The sequence below is a fragment of the Bubalus bubalis genome, chromosome 23 (genome assembly GCF_019923935.1).
Source record: "Bubalus bubalis isolate 160015118507 breed Murrah chromosome 23, NDDB_SH_1, whole genome shotgun sequence".
NCBI classification, from domain to species: domain Eukaryota; kingdom Metazoa; phylum Chordata; class Mammalia; order Artiodactyla; family Bovidae; genus Bubalus; species Bubalus bubalis.
In genome coordinates, this window is record NC_059179.1 from 41,940,396 (window position 1) to 41,963,493 (window position 23,098).

Here is a 23,098-nt window from a genome sequence, read left to right on the forward strand (position 1 = left end):
CGTTCCCCCACAAAACAAGTAAAAATAAAAGAATAGGAAATGCATGTTGGTTCTGCTTACAGAGAACAAGTCTGGGGGAAAAAAAGGAAAGAGAAAGCAGTTGCTTTACTGGCTCATATGCAGGATTGGCTATTTACAGTCCTTATGACTCCTGTTACTGACTGACTGTGTCTCAGTGGTCCTCTGAGATCCAGAGCTCTCCCATTGGGGTGGTCATTGAGAGCATACAGCTCCTGCCTTGCATCCTCAGGTTTAAGCTCCTGAGGGCACAGGTTGGTTTCATTTCCCTGATGGGGGCTCATTCCAACCTGAGAAGAGGCGGTTGGGTCATGTCAATGTCAGGAGCATCTTTTTCTTCCTTCTTGTCAGGATGCCTCTCCCTCCAACCCATGGGCTTCCCCTGATGCCTGCTCTGCAGCTGCGTGCTTCACAGCAAACAAGAAAAGTGCCAGTGTTTCCTTCAAACCTTGACCGAGGCGTGCTCACCTTGTGAATTACCTGGCCAGGGAACCTGCGTTCCACTGCTTCCTGCTTCCAGCTCACAGGTTGTCTCGTGTCCAGCTGTGTGTGCTAGGGTCCCTCTCCTCCAGGGCTGACAAGACCCTGACTTACTTCTTCCAGCTTTCTTGTACCCAGTACTGTGCCAGGCAGGATGCATTTCCAGCAGTTCCTTCTTGGATTGGTGACTCCCTTCCTTGACTCCTCTCTGGAAGGGCGGGTACAAGCCTTTATTCCTCGCATGAGGTCTAGCCTTCTTGTTGCATTCATGGGTAGGGAGAGCTTTCAGAGGCAATGTTACTACTTGTGTGGTTTTGGAATCAGGGAAAGTCTGTCATTGTTATAAGGTACTGAGGACTCCAAGAGACTTAAAAAAAAATTATTTATTTATTTCACTTTTTTGGTTGAGCTGGATCTTCATTGCTGCACTCGGGCTTTCTCTAGTTGCGGGGGACTACTGTTCGTGGCAGCATGTGGGCTTCTCATTATGGTGGCTTCTCTTGTTGCAGAGCATTGGCTCTAGGGTGCCGGCTCAGTAGTTGTGGCTTTGTTGCTCCATGGCATATGGAATCTTCCCAGACCAGGGATCGAACCCAGGTCCCCTGCATTGGGAGGTGGATTCTTATCCACTGTATCACCAGGGAAGTCCCCACAAAGTTTTTTTCAAAAAACAGACACTACATTTTGCCTTGTCTATAATCAAGGCATTTGTGCAGTCCTCAGCTTAATTGTAGACGTCCCTGTAGCTCAAACTGTAAAGAATCTGCCTGTGATGCAGGAGACCAGGGTTTGATCCCTGGCTGGGGAAGATCCTCTGGAGAAGGGAATGGCAATCCACTCCAGTATTCTTGCTTGGAGAATTCTATGGACAGTGAAGCCTGGAGGTCGCAAAGAGTTGGACACAATTGAGCGACTAACACACAGCTTAATTGAGCTGAGTTGCCTGCTCTCAGTGCAGAAAAGTTAGAGAGGAAGCTGGTTCTGGCCTGAATTAAGTGGCAGCTAGACAGCTCTGGTGGCAGCATCTTTCTGTCCTTGTTACTTTCCGCACATCCATACATCCAGCTTATATATATCAGACACTTGCTGTTTGTTGAGGACCCGTTGTGAGGTCCACGCTATGCTTTACATACACATTTTGCTCTTCTTTTCTTAAAAAAAGTTTGATTATTTATTTTTGACTGTGCTGGATCTTCGTTGCTGTGTGGGCTTTTCTCTAGTTTCGGCAAGTGGGAGCTACTCTGGAGTTGTGATACACAGGTTTCTAATTGCCGTGGCTTCTCTTGTTGAGGAGCACAGGCTTTAGGGCACATGGGCTTCAGTAGTTGCGGCTCCCAGGCTCTTGAGCACAGGCTCAGTGTTTGTGGTGGAGGGGCTTAGCTGCTCCAAGACATGTGGGATCTTCCCGGACCAGGGATCTAACCTGTGTCTCCTGCATTAGCGTGAGGATTCTTTACCACTGAGTCCACCAGGGAAGCCCTCTTATTTCTTTTAGTAATCTTTCCCAGTGATTCGACATGTCCCCATTTTACAGATTCAGAAACTGAGGCTCAAAGAGGACCACAGCAGGCTGGTCAATGGCAGAGCTGAATTCAGGCTCACGTCTGCCTGAGCTGCGCTGTCTGTCTGCACTGGCTGCCCTGCTCGTGCACGCAGTGGATGCCTCAGGTTGATTTCTTTGATTTCTGTTTCTGGTGTTCTGGTGAAGTTGGGGCACCTGTTGGGTTTCATACCCTGGCCCTTGGGAGAGGTTGGCAGCCTTGGCTGAGGTCTTGCCCCTGAGGTGCTGGCCTGTTCAGCAGGCATACCCCCTTCACTTTGTGCACTCCGATCAGAAGGATAGTGACGTCATCACTTAACCTGAGCATGCAGCCTCTCCCAGGGCTTGGATGGGTTTATTTCTTTGTCTTTTATTTTTTTTTTAATTTTATTTTATTTTTAAACTTTACATAATTGTATTAGTTTTGCCAAATATCAAAATGAATCCGCCACAGGTATACATGTGTTCCCCATCCTGAACCCTCCTCCCTCCTCCCTCCCCATACCATCCCTCTGGGTCGTCCCAAAGAACAGTGACTGCTCTCTCCTTGCCTTGTCCTCCTAGAATAACTTCCTCCCCTTTGAGCTTTGCATAATCCCTAGTCCTCCAGCTCATTAACCCTGAGAGGTGTGGGAATGATTGTCCAGTTTTAAGGAGTGCTGAAGTCGTATACGAGAGGAAGGCTCCCCCTCTGCAGCCCCTCCCCACCATCAGGTCTCCCGGGGAGCTGGTTCCCTCCATCTCCCATCCGTATATCCTGACCAGGATCTTGGCCTCTGGCCAAGGCGCCAGGCCAGCTGGGGCTGGGCCACTGTGGGCACTGCCCAGTGCCTCCTCCAAACTGTCCTCTCTCAGCCAGCCCAGGGCTGCGCCTCTGGAGCCTCAGGTTTTTCAGATCAGAAAATCAGAGGCCTGGAAGGGAGCCTGGAGACCCAACAGTCCAAGCCCTCACTTTACAGAGGAGGCACTTGCAGGCCAGGTGGGGAGGGGTCTTGCCCACCTACCCTGGATCAGGGAAGGGTCTTGCCCACCTCCCTTGGGTCAGAGCCATGCCTGCGCCCCTGCTGGCAGCTGACAGGCTTTCCATGGGGAGGCTGACCCCGCTGGGTGGCTTTGCATCCAGTCTTCGCTCTGTATCCTTGAGAGGTGGTGCTTGAGGCCCGGGGTCCTGTGGGCCTGAGGTCTGTGGAGCAGCCGGATGGAGCTCAGCTCAGCGAGGCCACGCGTGGAGGGACTTTTCCCACCCGGGGGGCTCCATTTGCTCCTCCTGAAATGGGCTGTCCTGTGGCTCACAGTGGCGGAGGGCCTGCACGGTGCCCAGCAGCCCACAGTAGGTTCCCACAGCCCTGGTTCCCTTTGCTTGTTGCCACGCCCGTTCCACAGCCCCAGCTGACGTGCACACGGGGCCTGGGATGGCTAAGGAGCAGTGCACACCCGAGGGCATTCACCTGGCCAGGGGCAGCCGGGGGAGGGCATGGGTACTCTGGAAAAGCACATTCAGCGTGTCCTGTTGGGGAAAACAGCGCGCCCTGTTGTTTGCATTGCTGACGCCGTTGCTTGTAGAGCACTTCCCAAGTGCCGGGCCCTTTGCTAGAGAGACCTTGACCTGACTGCTCTCAGCGGACCCTCCTCACGCCCTTTCCCGGCAAGACGGTCCTTGCCCTCGCTGACAGGTGGGGGGGCCGACCTCGGAGGAAACTTCTCGCAGGCTCGCACAGCTGTGTCGGTGAGGGCTGCCCCACCTCCCAGGGGTAGGGGCTGACCTGAACTTGGTTGGGGGCTGCCTGATCCTGCTGAGTTATCTGTTACTCACTGTGTTAGAAAAAAGTAAAAGCACAGCAAAACCACTGACTCATAGTTTTCTGTTCCTTAGAATGATGTATCTTTATTTAATTTGAGCAGCTGATTTCATTGAAAGTTGAAGTAAATAATCGTACGGAGTGGGGGCTGGAGTCTGAGGTGTTATCCGTGAAGCATGTGGTTAATAAGGTGACCTTCCAACCAATCAGATGCTCAAAACCCACGTGGTCTTTTTCTAAAAGCATCTGTTTATTTGTTTGGCTGTAGTGGCTCTTAGTTGCAGCATATGGGATCTAGTTCCCTGGCCAGGGATTGAACCTGAACCCCCTGCATTGGGAGTGCGGAGTCTTAACCCCTGGACCACCCAGGAAGTCCCCCACTTGGCCTGGATCGCTCCCCAGGGCCCTTCCCTCACACCTGGTGTTGGGTGGATGTCGTGAAGTTCGATGCAGGACTGATCCCGTCTCCTCTGCACCTGCCGGGATTCCACCCTGCGTTCCCTGGCCCTGCTCCATGGCTCCTGCATCTCCTCCCACTCCAGTTATTCTCTCCCCACCCCTTGCAGGACAGCCTGTCCTCAGCCTTCGAGGCCTTCTCTTCAGGCTGGCCTGGACCTGGCTGTCTAGGTGAATGAACGCCGCATGGACCCCCATTCAGTGCTGCTCCCCTTGTGACCATGCTCTGCCCTCCTGAGCCCAGATGAGCTCTGTGGGTGCTGGGAGAGGCTGGTTGCCTGCATGCCTTTACTCCAGAATGTTTTTGTTTGCTTCTTTCTGAAATAATTTCCTACTTAGAAAAGTTGCACAAGTAGCCCAAAGACCTCCCTACTCCCTTTGCCCAAATTCTGAATTTTTGCCATTTTACCACCTGTGCTCTCGTCCCCCCCACCCCTTTATATGTGTAGGTGTGGATGGAGATACATTTATTTATCCATCATCATCACTGTTTTTCTGAATCATTTGAGAGCCAGTTGCAGACTGGAGAAGGGAATGGCTACCCACTCCAGTGTTCTTGCCTGGACAATTCCATGGACAGAGGAGCCTGGTGGGCTACAGTCCATGCGGTCACAAAGAGTTGGACACAACTGGGCGACTAACACTTTTTGCGACTCAAAGGTGTCCCCATCCAAACGAAACTGAACAGTCTAGTGACCAATTTCCCCAAACAAGGCCCCTCTCCAGTATGACGCTGAGCCAGCCATCCAGTTGGAAATCACTATGTCCTGGCATCACTCAGTCATCAGAAGCCATTCGGATTCATCCACACGGTCTCTTTTCCATCCGATATGGGGTTCAGCCCAGAGGCGTGTGTTGCACTCTAAGAATGCCCGCAGACTCTCCTTCAGTCTGGAAGGACTCCTCTGTCCCTTGCTGTCTTTCATGACCTTCTGGAGTACAGCTCCTTCATTCTGGGAAGATCCCTCAACCAGCGTCCTCCAGAGCTTCCCCGTAACCAGACTCTGGCTGTCACTTGGGGCAGGGGTCCCACAGAAGTGACGCAGGGTGAGGACCATCCACCGCTGAGGACGTGATCCCAGTCAACACCTGGCTGAGTCAGTGCCCACGGCGTTTCTCTAGCTTTGAGTCTTTGAACCCCCCCACCCCCTGGTCAGGTGGAGAGTCCTCCAAGCCCACACACTTGCCCTTCATTTCTTTGAACCTCTGTCCACCTGCCTTAGAGTCCTTTGATAGCTCCTGACTGACTTCACCACCACTCTGATGGTTCTTGCATGGGGCATTTTCAGTTTTCATCACTTCTTCTACATTTACCAGTGGACACTGTACAGTAAAAAGGAACTTTCACCCCTCCCCTTTTATGTATTTGTTCATGTCTTTGTATGGACTCATAGATTATTACTTTACTCAGTGGGTTTTATTACTATCTGTATTTTTTTTTAATGCCCAATCTGGCTGGTGGCAGCCTCTTTGAGGTGGTTCTGATGTCCTTTTGACGTGACCTCTTTCAGCAGACAGAGCTGGGAGATCGATGTGTATACACACACATGCACAAACACACACACCCCTTTTATCTATGAGTTCAGTTCAATTCAGTCGCTCAGTCGTGTCCCACTCTTTGCAACCCCATGGACTGCAGCACACCACACCTCCCTGTCCATCACCAACTCCCGGAGTTTACTCAAATTCATCTCCATTGAGTCAGTGATGCCATCCAACCATCTCATCCTCTGTCGTCCCCTTCTCCTCCTGCCTTCAGTCTTTTCCAGCATCAGGGTCTTTTCAAATGAGTCAGCTCTTCGCATCAGGTGGCCAAAATATTGGAGTTTCAGCTTCAGCATCAGTCCTTCCAATGAATATTCAGGACTGATTTCCTTCAGGATGGACTAGTGTGATCTCATTGTTGTCCAAGGGACTCTTGAGTCTTCTCCAACACCACAGTTCAAAAGCATCAGTTCTTTGGTGCTCAGCTTTCTTTATAGTTCAACTCTCACATCCATATGTGACCACTGGAAAAACCATAACTTTGACTAGATGGACCTTTGTTGGCAAAGTAATGTCTCTGCTTTTTAACATGCTGTCTAGGTTGGTTATAACTTTTCTTCCAAGGAGCAAGCGTTTTATCTATAGCTAGTGTTTATCTGATACCTCTGATTACAGCCCAGCCCTGAGAGTTCTTTCAAGCCTAAATTGCCTTTGTATAGGCAAGTCTTCCCCTGACTGTGAGAACCTGCTCCCTTTATCCTTGATACAGTTATTTTTCTGCTAATCTCCCTGTGGGTAACAATTTCCTTAAGACACCAGTCGCATCCTCCCTGCCATTGTGGCCCCGTCCCTTCTCCTGTACTTTTTTCTTTTCCTGCCCAATCTGTCAGGGAGAGAGGGAGGGAGAAGCATTTTTAATCTGGAAAGCCCTCTGCACACGTATGTCTGTTGAAGCACTTGGCTTACTCCCGTCCCCTCATAGGCCCTTCCCAGATCGCCCTGGCCTGAAAGGAGCCCGGTTTTTTTCTGCTGCAGCTTGTTTTTCTATTACCAGCCTTCTTAGTTTTTTTTTATGTTAGGTTTTCAACTTGCCTTGCTCTCACTTAGCCTATCAACCCTGTGGTGTGCAGTCCTCCTCGTCTTAAAAACTACTTTATTGAGATGTGATTGACATAGATGAGGGACTTCCCTGGTGCCTCAGACGGTAAAGAATCTGCCTGCAATGTGGGAGACCCAGGTTCAATCCCTGGATCAGGAAGATCCCCTGGAGAAGGGAATGGCAACCAGTTCAGTATTCTTGCCTGGAGAATTCCATGACATACAAAAACTGTGCTATGCATATTTAATGTATACAGTTCAACGGGTCGAGGGATAAGTATATGCCTGTGAGACCATCACTGCCATCAAGGCGATAAACATATCCATCACCTCCAAAGTATCCTCCCACCCCCCTTACTGTTACTGTTGTTATTATTAATATGTGTGCTTAGTTGCTCAGTCTTGTCCAGCTGTTTGCGACCTCATGGACTGTAGCCCGCCAGGCTCCTTTGTCCGTGGGATTCTCCAGGCAAGGATAATGCAGTGGGTTGCCATTCCCTTCTCCAGGGGATCTTCCCGATCCAGGGACCAAACCCGGGTCTCTTGCATTGCAGACGGATTTTTTATCATCTGATCTACCAGGAAAGTATGAAGATTATTAATCTGATCCCCGTTTAGCTTCTCTTGGTGCTGGTGCCAGAGCTGTTCCTTTTGCATGGGTCTCATGTGTAAAACTGAAGGTGTTGGTTTCTTAGACCAGAATCTGAACGCCTGCTTCTTCGAAGCAGAGCCCCCGCCTCTGCCTCAGCCTCTGAAGGAAGGTGACTCATGGCCCTTTGGAGAAGCACTTGTTGATGCAAGCCTCCTTCCCTGGCATTCCACTGGAAAATCAACCCTTTGCTGGCCTGACTAAATTTATAAAGGGTTGGCCCCAGCAGCTGGTGGCAGCAGCTGGTAGTTAAAATCTCTGACAGATTTTTTTTTTTCTCCTCTGAAAAATATTTCAGACACTCTGGTCCCAGCACCACCACTTGTAGAATTTGGAAGCCATTTATAGCCGCTTACAGTTGGTCTGAGAAGAATTCCCCTCCGTCCTCATAAGTCAGGCCTCCCCTGTCCTTAAGCCATCTGGAGCATGACCGATCCCTGCGAAGTAAGACAGGAAGATCCAGGGGCTGATGGTGCAGTGTGAATTTGATGGTTTTTTTCTTTTAGCAATCTCACTTGGTTCAGTTTAATATATATGTATACACACACATATATGTATATTTAAATCACCCCTGAATATTCATTGGAAGGACTGATGCTGAAGCTGAAACTCCAATCCTTTGGCCATCTGATGCAAAGAGCCAACTCATTGGAAAAGACCCTGATGCTTGGAAAGATTGAGGGGGAGAAGCGGGCGACAGAGGATGATCGTTGGATGGCATCACCAAATCAATGGACATGAGTTTGAGCAAACTGTGGGAGATACTGAAGGACAGGGGAGCCTGGTGTGCTGCAGTCCAGGGGGTCGCAAAGAGGAGGACACAACTGAGCGACTGAACAACAGCATGGGAGGCTTATAAACCTTTATCTGAGCCTATTAACTCTGCACACTATTCGAATGCCCTTTAATCTGCAGTACATTAGGAGCAGAGAATTGGAAAGCAGAAAGTAAAAAGATAGTCAGGTGAGGTGGTGGAGGCAGACGCGCTGGCTCACAGCCTGTGAGGGAGAGGCCAGACTGAGTTTGCAGAGTCCTCAGCCATGGTACTGTCCAGGGCCTTCCCTTTCAGAGATGGAAAAGTTAAGCTCAGAGCAGTCACCTGGCTGAGATCCCAAGGTGGGGCTTGGTCTAGAATCCAGCTCTCATGACTCCATATACAATTGTGTTTTAGGGCCATGGCATACCTCCTCACTTACATCATAGGCGCTCAAGACGCTGATCATGTGTCATTAACAAAGTGTTTAATTATATTCAGGATTCTCTGTTCCAAAAAAAACCCAGCCGTCAAGCAATTGTCCAACATGCTTTGAAAATTAATTCTGTCCCCAATGAGTTAAAATGCCATCTCATAGACTGTGCGGGGAGATACTGTTATCTGACAGATTCTCCACCGGGACCTTAATTTTCCCCAGTGGTGCCTGTTGAGAGAGGAATGGCTGGACTTCTGTCCTGGGACAAGGCTGGCAAGCCTGGGTCCTCCCCGGGAGGGAAGGTGTGAGTAGAGAAGTCACTATAGGTATGAGTTCAGAAGCGTTGCTTTGCTGGTCCCCTCTCTTAAAATTTTCACTGAGCTATGAATTGAAGTTGCTCCCTGGCATCGAAATTTTCCTCCAAGATGCTTTTTCTTTTGCTTATAAAAGCCGCCTATGTTCAGAATAGAACTAGAAAATAGAGTTAAACTCAACGAAAAAGAAAAGAAACACTGCTAACTTTACTACTGAAAGAGAATTGCCAGTAACCCCTTGATGTATATCCTTCCACATTGCTTGTTCACTGTCATTTGCTTCCTGTGTGGGTGTTTGTACATACATGCATGTGTACACACATACACACAGATACATGTATATTCATACACACATGCACGTAAAGTCTGGATCATGCTGTCAGTAGTTTTTTAATCTATTTTTAGTTAATAATGGATGTCTTTATTTTTGAATACATGGAGATCTACCTTCTTTTTGAAATTTTTAAAGTTGATTTTCTAACCTTTTTTTCACATGGCTGCAAATGAGTCCATTCTGTGACTGCTTTAACTTGCCTAACTGTCCCCTAGTGTGGACATTCTGGCTGTTTCCTTTTTGTTTTTCCTATTGTGGTCACAGCTGTGATTGGCATCTTTGCTCACACCCTTAATCATCTCCTTAGAATAAATTCTTGGAAGTAGAATGGTTGTGTCAAAAGAAACAGTCTTTTATGGCTTTCGGTGTGTGTTGCCAGAACTCCTGGGCCGTGTTTTTCCGCTCAGGTTTTATGACTTTGGAAGGCCGATATTGCCTGTGGTTAAGGATTCTCCGAACCGTGGTCCAGCAGAGACATCCTGAGTCCCTGCAGGCCTCCTCCTCCAGGCCCACCCCTTCACTTCGCTCTCTGCCCATCTCCCTCTGACTCCTTGGGTGTGGTCATCACAGGGCTCCAGGGTCGGAGGGCTTGGGATGGTGGGTGGAACTGTGAAGGAAGAAGGAAGCGTCACAAGATCCATGGGAGTAAATAGAAAGGCGTGGGCACAAGTGTGTGCCAGTCTGGCCCTATTTAGAACATAGTTTCAGAACGCTCACCCTGGCCCTCCCCGCCTCTCTTTCGTCTCAATGCCAAGGGAAGCACTTTGGGGTGTTTTGAGGCTTTGGGCTGATTCTTCAGCTTAAGATCGACTCCCAGTCCCTCACCCTGGCCTTGTGATCTGGCTCCAGCCCTTCTGTCCCCTTCCTGGTCATCTTGATCTGTGCTTCAGCTGCAGTGGCCTTTCCGCATTTCTCCAGACCGGCACGCTCCTTCCTGGACTGGGCTTTCAGATCTGCGGCTCCCTCTGCTGCAGGCGCTCCTTCCCTTACTCTTCTGCCCTTGGGACAAAACCCAGTGGGGCGGTTAAGGGCATGGCTCCTGGTGTCTGGCTTGGGTTTGTATCCTGGTTCTGCCTTTTACCAGCTGTGCAACCTTGGACAGATTACTCAACTTCTCTGTGCGTTGGTTTCCTCATCTGTAAAGTGGGACTAATGATAATACCCACCTCATAGGGTGGTTGTGAGCATTGAATATGGCGATGGCTATGAACACTTCAATCTTAGTTCCTGGCACGAAGCACGTGTCAGTAAACATTAGCTGTCACTGAGCTGATTGATGGCTGGCCTCAGCTTATAATGTTACAAAGACGTTTTCCCTGATCCCCACTCCAGGCTGGGACCTCCTAATTTATGTTTTAGCCATTTGTATTTTTCTATCTTAGCAGTTACAACAGTTTTTACTGGATAAATAAGTATTTTTATTTTATTTTTTAAATTGTTATTATTATTTTTAACACCAAAAACATTTTGTATTGGGGTATAGCTGATTAACGGAGAAGGCAGTGGCACCCCACTCCAGTGCTCTTGCCTGGAAAATCCCATGGACGGAGGAACCTGGTAGGCTGCAGTCCATGGGGTCGCTAAGAGTCGGACATGACTGAGCGACTTCACTTTCACTTTTCACTTTTATGCATTGGAGAAGGAAATGGCAACCCACTCCAGTGTTCTTGCCTGGAGAATCCCAGGGATGGCGGAGCCTGGTGGGCCGCCATCTATGGGGTCGCACAGAGTCGGACACGACTGAAGCGACTTAGCAGCTTAGCAGATTAAAATGTTGTGGTAGTTCAGGTGAACAGCAGAGGGACTCAGCTATACACACACATGCATCCATCCTCCCCCAAACCCCTCTCCCATCCAGGCTGGCACATGACACTGAATGGAGTTCCACATGCTGTACAGTAGGTCACTGTTGGTTATCCATTTTAAACATAGCATTGTGTGCATGACCTCCCACAGTCCCTAACTATCCCTTCCCCCTGTTTACCATAAGTTTCTTTTCTAAGTCTGTTTTCTAAGTAAGCCCATTTGTATAGTTTCTTTCTCGATTCCATGTATAAGGAATGTCATGATATTTCTCCTCCTCTGTCTGACTTACTTCATAACTCTCTAGGTCCATCCATGTTGCTGCAAATGGCATTATTTCATTCTTTTTAATGGCTGATTGATATTCCTTGTATATATATGTATCACATCTTCTTTATCCATTCCTCTCTTGATGGACATTTAGGTTGCTTCTGTGTCTTGGCTATTGTAAACAGTGAATACGCATTAAGAAAAAAAATTGTTTTTTAAACTTTGACTGTCGCCTGAGACTGTAAGCTCCATGAGGGCAGGGACCACCTTACAGGGTTGTTGTAATAATAACATAGTTGTTATTCAGTCAGGTCTGCTCAAGGACTGAAGGTAATGGTCTCGTTACTGACTGCTACAGAGCCAAGTTCATCAGAAAGAAGTAATGACCCTCCCTGATAAGCTAAGACATAACTGGTCACGGAAGGGGATTCCCAGAGAGTAAAAGGATGTGTGTGACCAGCGACAGTGCCCGGTGTCCCTCTGAACTTTCAGAGCAGCCTGCTCTTGGAGGTTGTCTAATGCCAACCTTCTCAGCGGACAAAGGGCCAGTGTAGTTTTTAATTTCTAACTCACTTTAAGGTCTAAACTTCTGAAAACATATTTAAATGAATTACTAGAAAGCAAAACGAAGCTCAAGGCCAGGGTTTCTCAACTCGGGCGTACCGACCTCTGGGGCCAGATAATTCTTTGCTGTGGGTCTGCCCTGTGCATTGTAGGGTATTTAGCAGCATCCCTGGATGCCAGCTGCACCTGGCCCTTTGGTTGTGATGACCAGAATTGTCTTCGGATATTGCCAAATGTCCCCTGGTTGGCAAAAGTCACCCCTGGTTGAGAACCGCCCATCAAGACCTACAAAAGACAAACCCCGACTTTCATTACTGGAGTCAACAGACAGAACGAATACCGTGTTCCTCTAAAGACCTCTAGGCCCTTACCCCGGGTGTGTGTGCTGTGTCTTCGTGGAGCAGTAACCAACCCCTCCTGGATCAGCACCGCCATGGGCCATGCTTGGAGTAGCCCAGCTCCTTCCTCTACAGGAAGGGAAACTGAGGCCCTGCATGGGACCCAGAGAAAATGTGCAGTTGAAACACATTGAAGATGTTCAGGAACATTTCTGAGCCTTGGTTTTCTCCTCTCCCAGTTCACTTGTAGTAGGTGATGTCATCCAGCCGGCTGCCCTTGAAGACCTGGAAAACTCACTCTTAGCTGCCTCGACCTCCCACAGTGATGTCAGCAGCCAGGTCTCCACGGATCTGACAGCCCAGAGGTGGGGTGGGGGTGGGCCCGCGGCTGATGGCAGGACCCTGGGACCCAGTCTCTGAGGCTGCCTCCTTGTCCTCCCCTCCCCTCTTCTGCCCGCAGTTCCAGCCCCTCACCCCTACACCCCTAGCCCCGGTGTGCACACTGCCCTGCGTGGGGCTGGGCCAAGTCGCTCAGTGGTATTTGACTCTTCGCGACCCCCTGGACTGTAGCCCACCAGACTCCTCTGTCCATGGAATTCTCTAGGCAAGAATATTGGAGTGGGTAGCCATTCTGTTCTCCAGGGATCTTCCTAATGCAGGGATTGAACCCAGGTCTCCTGCCTTACAAGCGGAGGCTTTACCATCTGAGCCACAAGGGAAGCTCTCCTGGGGCCTTAGGGATGACCTGAGGGGACCCCAGGAAGGAGCTTTCCCGCCACCCCCCACCCCCCCACACACAAAGGCCATTTTAGAGATTTGTCCTCTTGTGTTCTTATTTAAATAGAAGCCCTCCAGGAGTGACATTGTGCTATTCATACTTTCCCAGGAATGACTTAGCTGCCTGTGTCCTCTCAGGACACAAGCTGGGGTAGATGCTTGTGTTCTTTATCTTTGGGAGGTGGGCAGAGACTATAGGAGCCAGCAGCCCACAGGAAAGGGACCAGATCCTGTGCCTTCGCTCAGCAAATGGGCCTGGCTGAGGACTTCTCCTCACCTTTGAGCCGCCCGCCCGCCTGCCCTGGCCCTGCCCTGCGTGCCCCGCACCCCACCCCTCACTGTTCTGCGTGTGCAGTGTGTTCATCGTGCGTCTGCCTGCAGACTTCACACTTAGTTTATTGAAACCAGGCTTGTTCACAGCCAGCCTTGGGACTTGGCTCAGATGCCTTTACACACACACACACACACACACACACACACAATCTCTCTCTTTCTCTACACACAGGTGTATGTATATGTATGTCTCTATAATGTATATGTATGTGTGTATATATATACATACTTCTGCTTTATATTGATATATATGTATAGTATATATTATATAATGCATAATTATATAATATATAACATGTATTTATATATGTATGTATATACTACTTCTGCTTTATTGACTATGCTAGAGCCTTTAACTGTGTGGATCACAGCAAACTGTGGAAAATTCTTAAAGAGATGGGAATATCAGACCACCTTACCTGCCTCCTGAGAAATCTGTATGCAGCTCAAGAAGCAACAGTTAGAACTGGACTTGGAACAACGGACAGGTTCCAAATAGGAAAGAAGTATGTCAAGGCTGTATATTGTCAGCCTGCTCATTTAACTTATATGCAGAGTACATCATGAGAAACTCCAATCTAGATGAAGGACAAGCTGAAATCAAGATTGCCGGGAGAAATATCAAGAACCTCAGATACGCAGATGACACCACCCTTATGGCAGAAAGTGAAGAGAAACTAAAGAGGCTCTTGATGAAAGTGAAAGAGGAGAGTGAAAAAGTTGGCTTAAGACTCAACATTCAGAAAACTAAGATTATGGTATCTGGTCCCATCACTTCATGGCAAATAGATGGGGAAACAGTGGAAACAGTGACAGTTTATTTTCGGGGCTCCAAAATCACTGCAGATGGTGACTGCAGCCATGAAATTAAAAGACTCTTGCTCCTTGAAAGAAAATCTATGACCAATTTAGACAGAATGTTAAAAAGCAGAGACATTATTTTGCCCACAAAGGTCCTTCTAGTCAAAGCTATGGTTTTTCCAGTAGTCATGTATGGATGTGAGAGTTGGACTATAAAGAAAGCTGAGCACAGAATTGATGCTTTTGAAGTGTGGTGTTGGAGAAGACTCTTGAGAGTCCCTTGGACTGCAAGGAGATCCAACCAGTCCATCCTGAAGGAAATCAGTCCTGAATATTCCTTGGAAGGACTGATGTTGAAGCTGAAACTCCAATACTTTGGCCACCTGATGCGAAGAACTGACTCATTTGAAAAGACCCTGATGCTGGGAAAGATTGAAGGCAGGAGGAGAAGGGGACGACAGAGGATGAGATGGGTGGATGGCATCACCGACTGGATGGACACGAGTTTGAACAAGCTCCAGGAATTGGTGATGGACAGGGAAGCCTGGCGTGCTGCAGTCCATGGGGTCGCAAAAAGTCTCCGACACGACTGAGCGACTGAACTGAAAGGACCCACTGGGGGATCAGGGCAAGCCCATAGGCTGCCTCCAAACCCTGGTGGACTCCGCCCTGTCCAGGGCCCTGGTTGGCTGTGTGGGTTCTCCCCACCCCGCGACCCTGGACAGCCCAGCCCCTAGACCTTTGCCTCGGTAGTGCCTGCTTCCTGGTGTACCCTTCCCTACAATCAACCCCAGATCTTTCTGGAAAAAAGTTTCCAAACTGGGGTGAGTTTGACAGCTTTTGGAGGAGGAATTGCAGACTGAATCCAGGGGCCATCGATGGGTTAAGTTACCTTGCTTATGAGCGAGTTACAGCTAAAAAGCTGATGTGAATAGATTATGGATATGGGTAGGGGGTGAAATGGCAAAATATGGAACGCTTCACGAATTTGCGTGTCATCCTTGCGCAGGGGCCATGCTAATCTTCTCTGTATCGTTCCAATTTTAGTATATGTGCTGCCGAAGCAAGCACGAACTTGGTGCTGACTCCAGAGCTATTTATAGTGGACAGAATTAAAAACTTTTCGCTGAGGGTGAATTCCATTAACAACCAATTCAGCAATTCTTCCCCCCACCTTTTTTTTTTACTGCATTAGTGCAATAGTAGCTTAATCTAAGGGAGTTATTCACTGAAACTGAGAAAGTGTTGCTTCATTAATTATAATGCAGATCGCTGTTGGGAATCAACGAGCGTATGCAAATTACCCCGGAAGAGGGGCGGAGCCACTGCCGTCCGGAGGTGTCCCGGAAGCTGAACCTGAATCTATATATACATGTTGTTGTTCTTTGTTTTCAGTCCCTCAGTCGTGTCCGACTCTGCAACCCCATGGACTGCAGCACTCCACGCCTCCCTGTCCATCACCAACTCCGGGAGCTTGCTCAAACTCTTGGCCATTGAGTCGGTGATGCCATCCAACCATCTCATCCTCTGTCGTCCCCTTCTCCTGCCTTCTATCTTTCCCAGCATCAGGGTCTTTTCAAATGAGTCAGTTCCTTACATCAGGTGGCCAAAGTATTGGAGTTTCAGCTTCAGCATCAGTCCTTGCAATGAATATTCAGGGTTGATTTCCTTCAGGATTGACTGGCTTGGTCTCCTTGCAGTCCAGGGGATTCTCAAGAGACTTCTCCAGCACCACAGTTCAAAGGCATCCATTCTTCGGGGCTCAGCCTTTCATACTGTCCACCTTTTTCATCCATACATGATTACTGGAAATACCATAGCTTCCACTATATGGGCCTTTATTGGCACAGTAATGTCTCTGCTTTTTAAAAGAGCCTTGACTGTATTTTGCTTTTTTTTGACCTCAGCGTGCGATTGTGGCATCTTAGTTTCCTGACCAGGGATCAAACCTGGGTCCTGAGCGGTGCAAACACGGAGTCTTAACAACTGGTGTGTGTGTGTTACTTCAGTCCTCTCGGAGTGTTTGCAACCCTGTGGACCATAGCCCACCAGGTTTCTCTGTCAATAGGTTTTTCCAGGCAAGAATACTGGAGTGGGTTCCCAAGCCCTCCTGCAGGGGATATTCCAGACCCAGGGATTGAACCCATCTCTGTTAATTTTCCTGTGTTTGCAGGCGTGATCTTTACCACTAGCACTACCTGGGAAGCCCTCTCCCTCCACCCCCCAACAACTAGACTGCCAGAAAATTCCCCCTACACACATTTTAATTATATCTTATTAGTAAAACTGCTGCTTTTGGCTGCCTAATGCGTGGCACTGGGGAGCCATAGTGAATGAAACAGGCTAGGAGTCCCTTCTCCCCAGGCTGAGACCTGAGCCTCCCTCTGAACTCTTTCAGCCACCCTTGCCCCAGATGTCACTGCCCTTCTCAGATACCTATGAATTATCTGTCTCAGAGGCCCTCTCTGTGAATGGAGGAACTGGATCAGTTGCGACCTCCAGAACCACAGCACCCAGCCTGAGTCCGGCTGGCCCTTGGGAAATGTTGCTGAACTTGAAACGGGTTAGAGGGGAGTGATGGGGTGGGCCTCCTTCTCTGTCTGCTTGGGGGTCAGTGTGTGCTGACCACCTCGCAGCCGGCTTTGTCGAGGGGCAGGCCGTCCATTCCTGCTGTCCCGCTGGGACAGTGTCAAGCGACCTCTTCATAAACTGGGAGGAGGTTTGCGTGGTGGAGGAGAAATGTTAGGGTAGGGTTGACACAGCAGGAAGCTCTAGGCCAGAAACAGATGCTGTGAGGCGGCTGCATGTTGACATCGAATTCTGAATGTTTCTGTTACTGGTGGGAGCCAACTATAGTTCTTATGTGTGAATTTAACTTCTTAAAGAGAAATCTAGCTGGGGAACAAGACCCTCAGCACCCAAGGAGTATGCAGAAGCTTCTAGGGTGAAGTCAGGCATGCCTTACCATCCTCCTGCTTGGCTTCCTCCCTCCCCCATGGCACTCCCTGACCCCCACCGTTTTTATTTTTAAAAATTTATTTATGTATATTAATTTTTGGCTGCACTGGGTCTGCTGCGTATGGGTTTTCTCTGCTTTTGGTAAGTGAGGGCTACTCTCTAGTTATGGTGAACGGGCTTCTCGTTGCAGTGGCCTCTCTTGTTTTAGGGCACAGGCTCTAGGGTGCCTGGGCTTCAGGAGCTGTGGCTCTTGGACTCCAGAGCACAGGCTTAGAAGTTGTGGTGCGTGGGCTTCATTGTCTTCTCCAACCAGGGATCAAACCTGCGTCTCCTGCATTGGCAGGCACTCTCTTAACCACTGGGCCACCAGGGAAGTCCTCCCCCACCATTTTAGCAAGGCCGAGGGACCTCCAGCTGCAGCTGGAGGGGCTCACCTTTAGTGGGGCTTGGAGGGGGGCTGAGATCATCCTTATTCAGAGCTCCAGGGAGACCCAGGGGCGTGGGAGCAGAGGCTACAGGAGGTCTTGGCTGGGCGGCTCTCAGGAGAACTAAAGTCCACTGCGGGTGTTACTGGTGTCCCTAAAGTCCTCTCCGCACCCCGAGACTATGTATTTTAAATGGCTTATCCAGGCCCCACTATAGTCCAGTGATGTCTGCTCTTCAAGCTCCCGCTGAGGGCACTTTCTGTGGTCCAGGGGCCATGCAGACTGCTCACTGTATATGCTCACAACACCCCCAGGAGGGAAGGGGTTCTGTTACGACTGCTCTGTTACAGATGAGCAGACCGAGGCTCAGAGATGCCAGTGTGTTCAAGGACATGTAGCTAGTGAGTGGCAGAGCTGGGCTTTGAAGCAGGTCCAGCTTGGCTACCAAGCCTGGTTCTGAACTTCTCCACTGGCTGCAGCGAACTGGGTTCCTTCCTTCCCCCATGCCATGGAGTCCTGCCTACATCATGGCCTCTCTCAAGTCCAAGGAAGACACGAGTAAAGAAGCTGTGTCTCCTGTGACCATGACCAAGCGTGAATACAGGATGCAGGAAGGAACCGATGACTAAGTTCCAAGGACTGATTACATCCATGCTGAGAGCCTGGCCAGCCCTCTGGCTTTATTTTCCAGTGGAAAGATTCGGTAGATCTCTGTGCCGACAAGCAGTTTTGGTGCCTTGCCAGTGTGATTGGACTTTTGTCCAGAGTCGTATTGTCCTATTCTCACTGGAAATTGGTGGGAAGGGGGTAGTCCATATTTAGTGCCATGCTTTTCCTGATTTTGTGCATTTTGTTGGTGATGTTGCTGTTTCAAAGCACAAGAAGGCTATGATGAGACTGATGTAGAAAATGCTTGTGTTAGATAAGCTTCATTTGGGTGTGTGTTATAGTGCTGTTTTCTATGAATTCAACATTCAGTTCAGTTCAGTTCAGTTCGTGTCCGACTGTTTGCGACCCCATGAATCGCAGCACGCCAGGCCTCCCTGTCCATCACCAACTCCTGGAGTTCACTCAGACTCACGTTCATCAAGTCAGTGATGCCATCCAGCCATCTCATCCTCTGTCATCCCCTTCTCCTCCTGCCCCCAATCCCTCCCAGCACCAGAGTCTTTTCCAATGAGTCAACTCTTCGCATGAGGTGGCCAAAGTACTGGAGTTTCAGCTTTAGCATCATTCCTTCCAAAGAAATCCCAGGGCTGATCTCCTTCAGAAGGGACTGGTTGGATCTCCTTGCAATTCAGGGGACTCTGAAGAGTCTTCTCCAACACCACAGTTCAAAAGCATCAATTCTTCAGCACTCAGCCTTCTTCACCGTTCAACTCTCACATCCATACATGACCACTGGAAAAACCATAGCCTTGACTAGACGGACCTTTGTTAGCAAAGTAATGTCTCTGCTTTTCAATATGCTATCTAGGTTGGTCATAACTTTTCTTCCAAGGAGTAAGCGTCTTTTAATTTCATGGCTGCAGTCACCATCTGCAGTGATTTGGGAGCCCAAAAAAATAAAGTCTGACACTGTTCCCACTGTTTCCCCATCTATTTCCCATGAAGTGATGGGACCAGATGCCATGATCTTCGTTTTCTGAATCTTGAGCTTTAAGCCAATTTTTTCACTCTCCACTTTCACTTTCATCAAGAGGCTTTTGAGTTCCTCTTCACTTTCTGCCATAAGGGTGGTGTCATCTGCATATCTGAGGTTATTGATATTTCTCCCGGCAATCTTGATTCCAGCTTGTGCTTCTTCCAGCCCAGCGTTTCTCATGATGTACTCTGCATATAAGTTAAATGAGCAGGGTGACAATACACAGCCTTGACGTACTCCTTGTCCTATTTGGAACCAGTCTGTTGTTCCATGTCCAGTTCTAACTGTTGCTTCCTGACCTGCATACAGATTTCTCAAGAGGCAGGTCAGGTGGTCTGGTATTCCTATCTCTTTCAGAATTTTCCACAGTTTATTGTGATCCACACAATCAAAGGCTTTGGCATAGTCAATAAAGCAGAAATAGATGTTTTTCCGGAACTCTCTTGCTTTTTCGATGATCCAGCGGATGTTGGCAATTTGATCTCTGGTTCCTCTGCCTTTTCTAAAACCAGCCTGAACGTCTGGAAATTCACGGTTCACATATTGCTGAAGCCTGGCTTGCAGAATTCTGAGCATTACTTTACTAGTGTGTGAGATGAGTGCAATTGTGCGGTAGTTTGAGCATTCTTTGGCATTGCCTTAAGGAATGTATATTGTGTGCATGCCTGCTAAGTTGATTCAGTCATGTCCATCTCTTTGTGACTATGGACTATAGCCTGCCAGGCTCCTCTGTCCATGGGACTCTCCAGGCAAGAATAGTTGAGTGGGTTGCCATGCCCTCCTCCAGGGGATCTTCCTCACCCAGAGATCAAACCTGCATCTCCAGCATTGCAAGCAGATTGTTTACCACTGAGGCACCGGGGAAACCCCAAGGAGTACATATAAATTTATATTAAGGAATATATATTAGCTACATATTAAATAAAGTATTTTTAAACAGAAACTCACATAAAACAAGGTTATATTTTGATCGGTTGACAAAAATACTATGGCCAGTGGCTCACAGGAACCTACCCCTATATTTCCCCTAGGACCAGTGGTTCAGTGTTTGCTAATTCAGTGTTTACATGGCTTTATAGAATGTAATTACTGCAAATAAAGAGAATCAACTGTACTTAACTTTGCTGCTCTGTGGGAGTAATTAAGAAGGGCATTCTGGGTGTGTGGTGGTGGCTTTTTAAACCTCAGAAATGGCCCTGCCTACTCACCCCATCTGTTTTAGTCTCTTCCTGCTTCCATAACAAAATATCACAGACTGGGTGACTTATAAGCAGCAGAAATTATTGGACTTTCCTGGTGGTCCAGTGGTTTAAGACTGAGTTTTCAGTGCAGGGGGCATGGATTCAGTCCCTCGTTGGGGCAGATCCTGATGCCATGAGATGCAGCCAGACAAACAAAACAGCAAAAAGTATTGCTCACAGTTCTGGAGGCTGGAAGGCCACAGTCAGGGTGCCAGCATGGTTCGAGTGAGGGCCCTCTTCCTGGTTGCAGATGTCTCACTATGCCCTTAAACGATGGAGGGACCTGGGGAACTCTGCAGGGTCTCTTTTATATTGTCACTAACCCCTTTCATGAGGGCCCCACCCTCATGACCTAGTCACCTACCGACGGCCCCACCTCCTAATGCCATCACCTTGGGCATTGGGATGTCCATGTAGGAATTTCAGGACACAGACATTCAGGCCATAGCATCACCCAGGTTCCTGTTCAGAGCAGGGACAGGAGAGGCAGGAGAGGTGAGCAGAGGCAGGGAGGGAAGAAAGCAGAGGGCAGTCTGGAACATCCTCCCTGGAGTTTTGCCATCCTGCCCGAGCAGGTTTGGGACCTTAAGTTAAAAAATTAAATTTAAATAAAAGCATGTTTAGAAAGTTCACTAAAACAAGGAAAGTGGGGCTGGAGCATTTTCTTTAAGCTCCTGGAGAGAAAGCAGAGCTTTCTCCCTCCTTTCTGCCGCTACTATTTCTTTGGTGCTGGATCTTTACCTTTTAAGAACTCTTCTTTCTGAATAAGAACCAACAGGACACCCTGGTCCTTGCAGTAGTTCTCAAATACAATGGATGGGATTTCAATGCCCCCCCACTCCCCGCCCAATTAAAGCCGCTGGAGGACATCAGACTTGCCCCTTCCTCGGGGAACAGCCTCTGTACCCCTATCGGTGGTTGGGCTTCCCTTTGGCCTTCAGCCTCCCAAGATGGCACAGAAAGTCCAACCCAGACCTTCTAGAGCATTCTACAAATGACCAGATTGCCTGTGGCCACTTGTACTCCCATCTGTTCAATATTTTCTTTTTTTTTTTTTTTTTAATAAAGCAGCAGAATTGCTTTTCAATTGAAACCATGCAGCTGTACTACCATTTGTTAAACAGAGTAAAATAGGGCACCCTGGTTACATCTGGGAACTCTGGTGTTTTTCCCATAGTCAGAACTCCGAGCAGAGGGGTCTCTTTAGATCTTGAGGACTCCCTAGATACAGCTGGGAAACTCTTCACCTGAGTCATGTCCATGGGGTCCAAAGATTAGCATGCCTCAAAAGAACCTGGTTCCAGCCCAGATTTCCGCCCCATTCCTTGAGTGTCTGATTCAGGAGGTCTGCAGAGAGGCCCCCCACCTCCGCAAACCATTTTTTACAAGTTCCCAGGTGCTACTGCTTCTGCGGTCTGGGGTCCGCACTTGGGGAACCGCTGGGTAAGGCAGTCGTGTCCAGATGCTTCCTCCTTACCTGTCAGGCTGTTCACAGCTCCTCAGGGTAGGGAAGTCCTGACCCAGCAGCTGGTGTCTGAAGTTTCTGATTGATCTTTGACTTCAGACAGGAGAGCCAGGGACGGGGGAGAGCCCCTGCTCTGTGTGACAGCCTCTCTAGAGTTTCCCGATTCCGAAACGGAGCTTCAGAATTTTCCAAAGTTGAAAGCACAGGGAATTCATACTGACTTGCAGCTTCTGTTGCTCCTCTTGCTCCAAATAGTGCAGTTTCTTTTGGTTTCCTCTGTTTGTACTGTAAGATTTTTTTTTTTTCGTCTTTCTGCTATGGATGTGCCTGAGTGGTTTTAACTGCTTCAGAAAGGTTAGCTGAACCTTTATTTAGGCAAGTACCTTATTAAAACTGAATGATAAAGTGGGACTGTTGTTTTTTTTAATTTAGAAAAGGAATCACCTAAGCTTCCCTGGTGGCTCAGAGGTTAAAGCGTCTCCCCGCAATGCGGGAGACCTGGGTTCCATCTCTGGGTCGGGAAGATCCCCTGGAGAAGGAAATGGCAACCCACTCCAGTATTCTTGGAGAAGGAAATGGCAACCCACTCCGGTATTCTTGCCTTGAGAATCCTATGGACGGAGGAGCCTGGTGGGCTACAGTCCACGGGTAGGGTTGCAAAGAGTTAGACACGACTGACCGACTTCACTTTCACTTTCAAGTCTCTTCTGAAGAAAGGGATTCCTTTACACCATTTCAGAAGTACATGTTGAAGGTATTCATGCTCTTGAGACAAATTTACGTAACCAGTACCCAGCAGGCTGAGTCACTTGGTTGCACCTATTTTGTTCAGAACCTTTGAGTTTCCAGTGTCAAGCTTGGTGCTATTAGGTTGATGCACGTGAATTGCCACACTGGCAATTGTCAAAATATTGGCAATTTCATATGGTTCAAAGTAGTACAGGATCTTGTTCTTGGTCTGGTTTTTCATGGTTCTGGAGCTGCTTTATGTAGTAGATAGGTTTTGACTTTTGAATAAGTAGTTAAATCTTGGATATCTGATATCAGCTTCCGGTTGGTCCTCTGAATCCACATCTCTGCATTCTCTGTAACCACTCAAGGAGTCTTGCACCTGG

At 48.5% G+C, this 23,098-nt stretch overlaps 1 protein-coding gene and 1 non-coding gene across 21 annotated transcripts in view; one reads left to right on the forward strand and one right to left on the reverse strand.

Moving 5' to 3' along the window:
* The window catches only part of TACC2 (transforming acidic coiled-coil containing protein 2), a 233,932-nt gene that overhangs the window by 102,585 nt on the left and 108,249 nt on the right, over positions 1-23,098 (forward strand). The window lies entirely within an intron of this gene.
* LOC112581660 lies at positions 15,214-15,320 on the reverse strand. Its single transcript, XR_003106280.1, has one exon. It is a non-coding gene; the product is annotated as a U6 spliceosomal RNA (small nuclear RNA).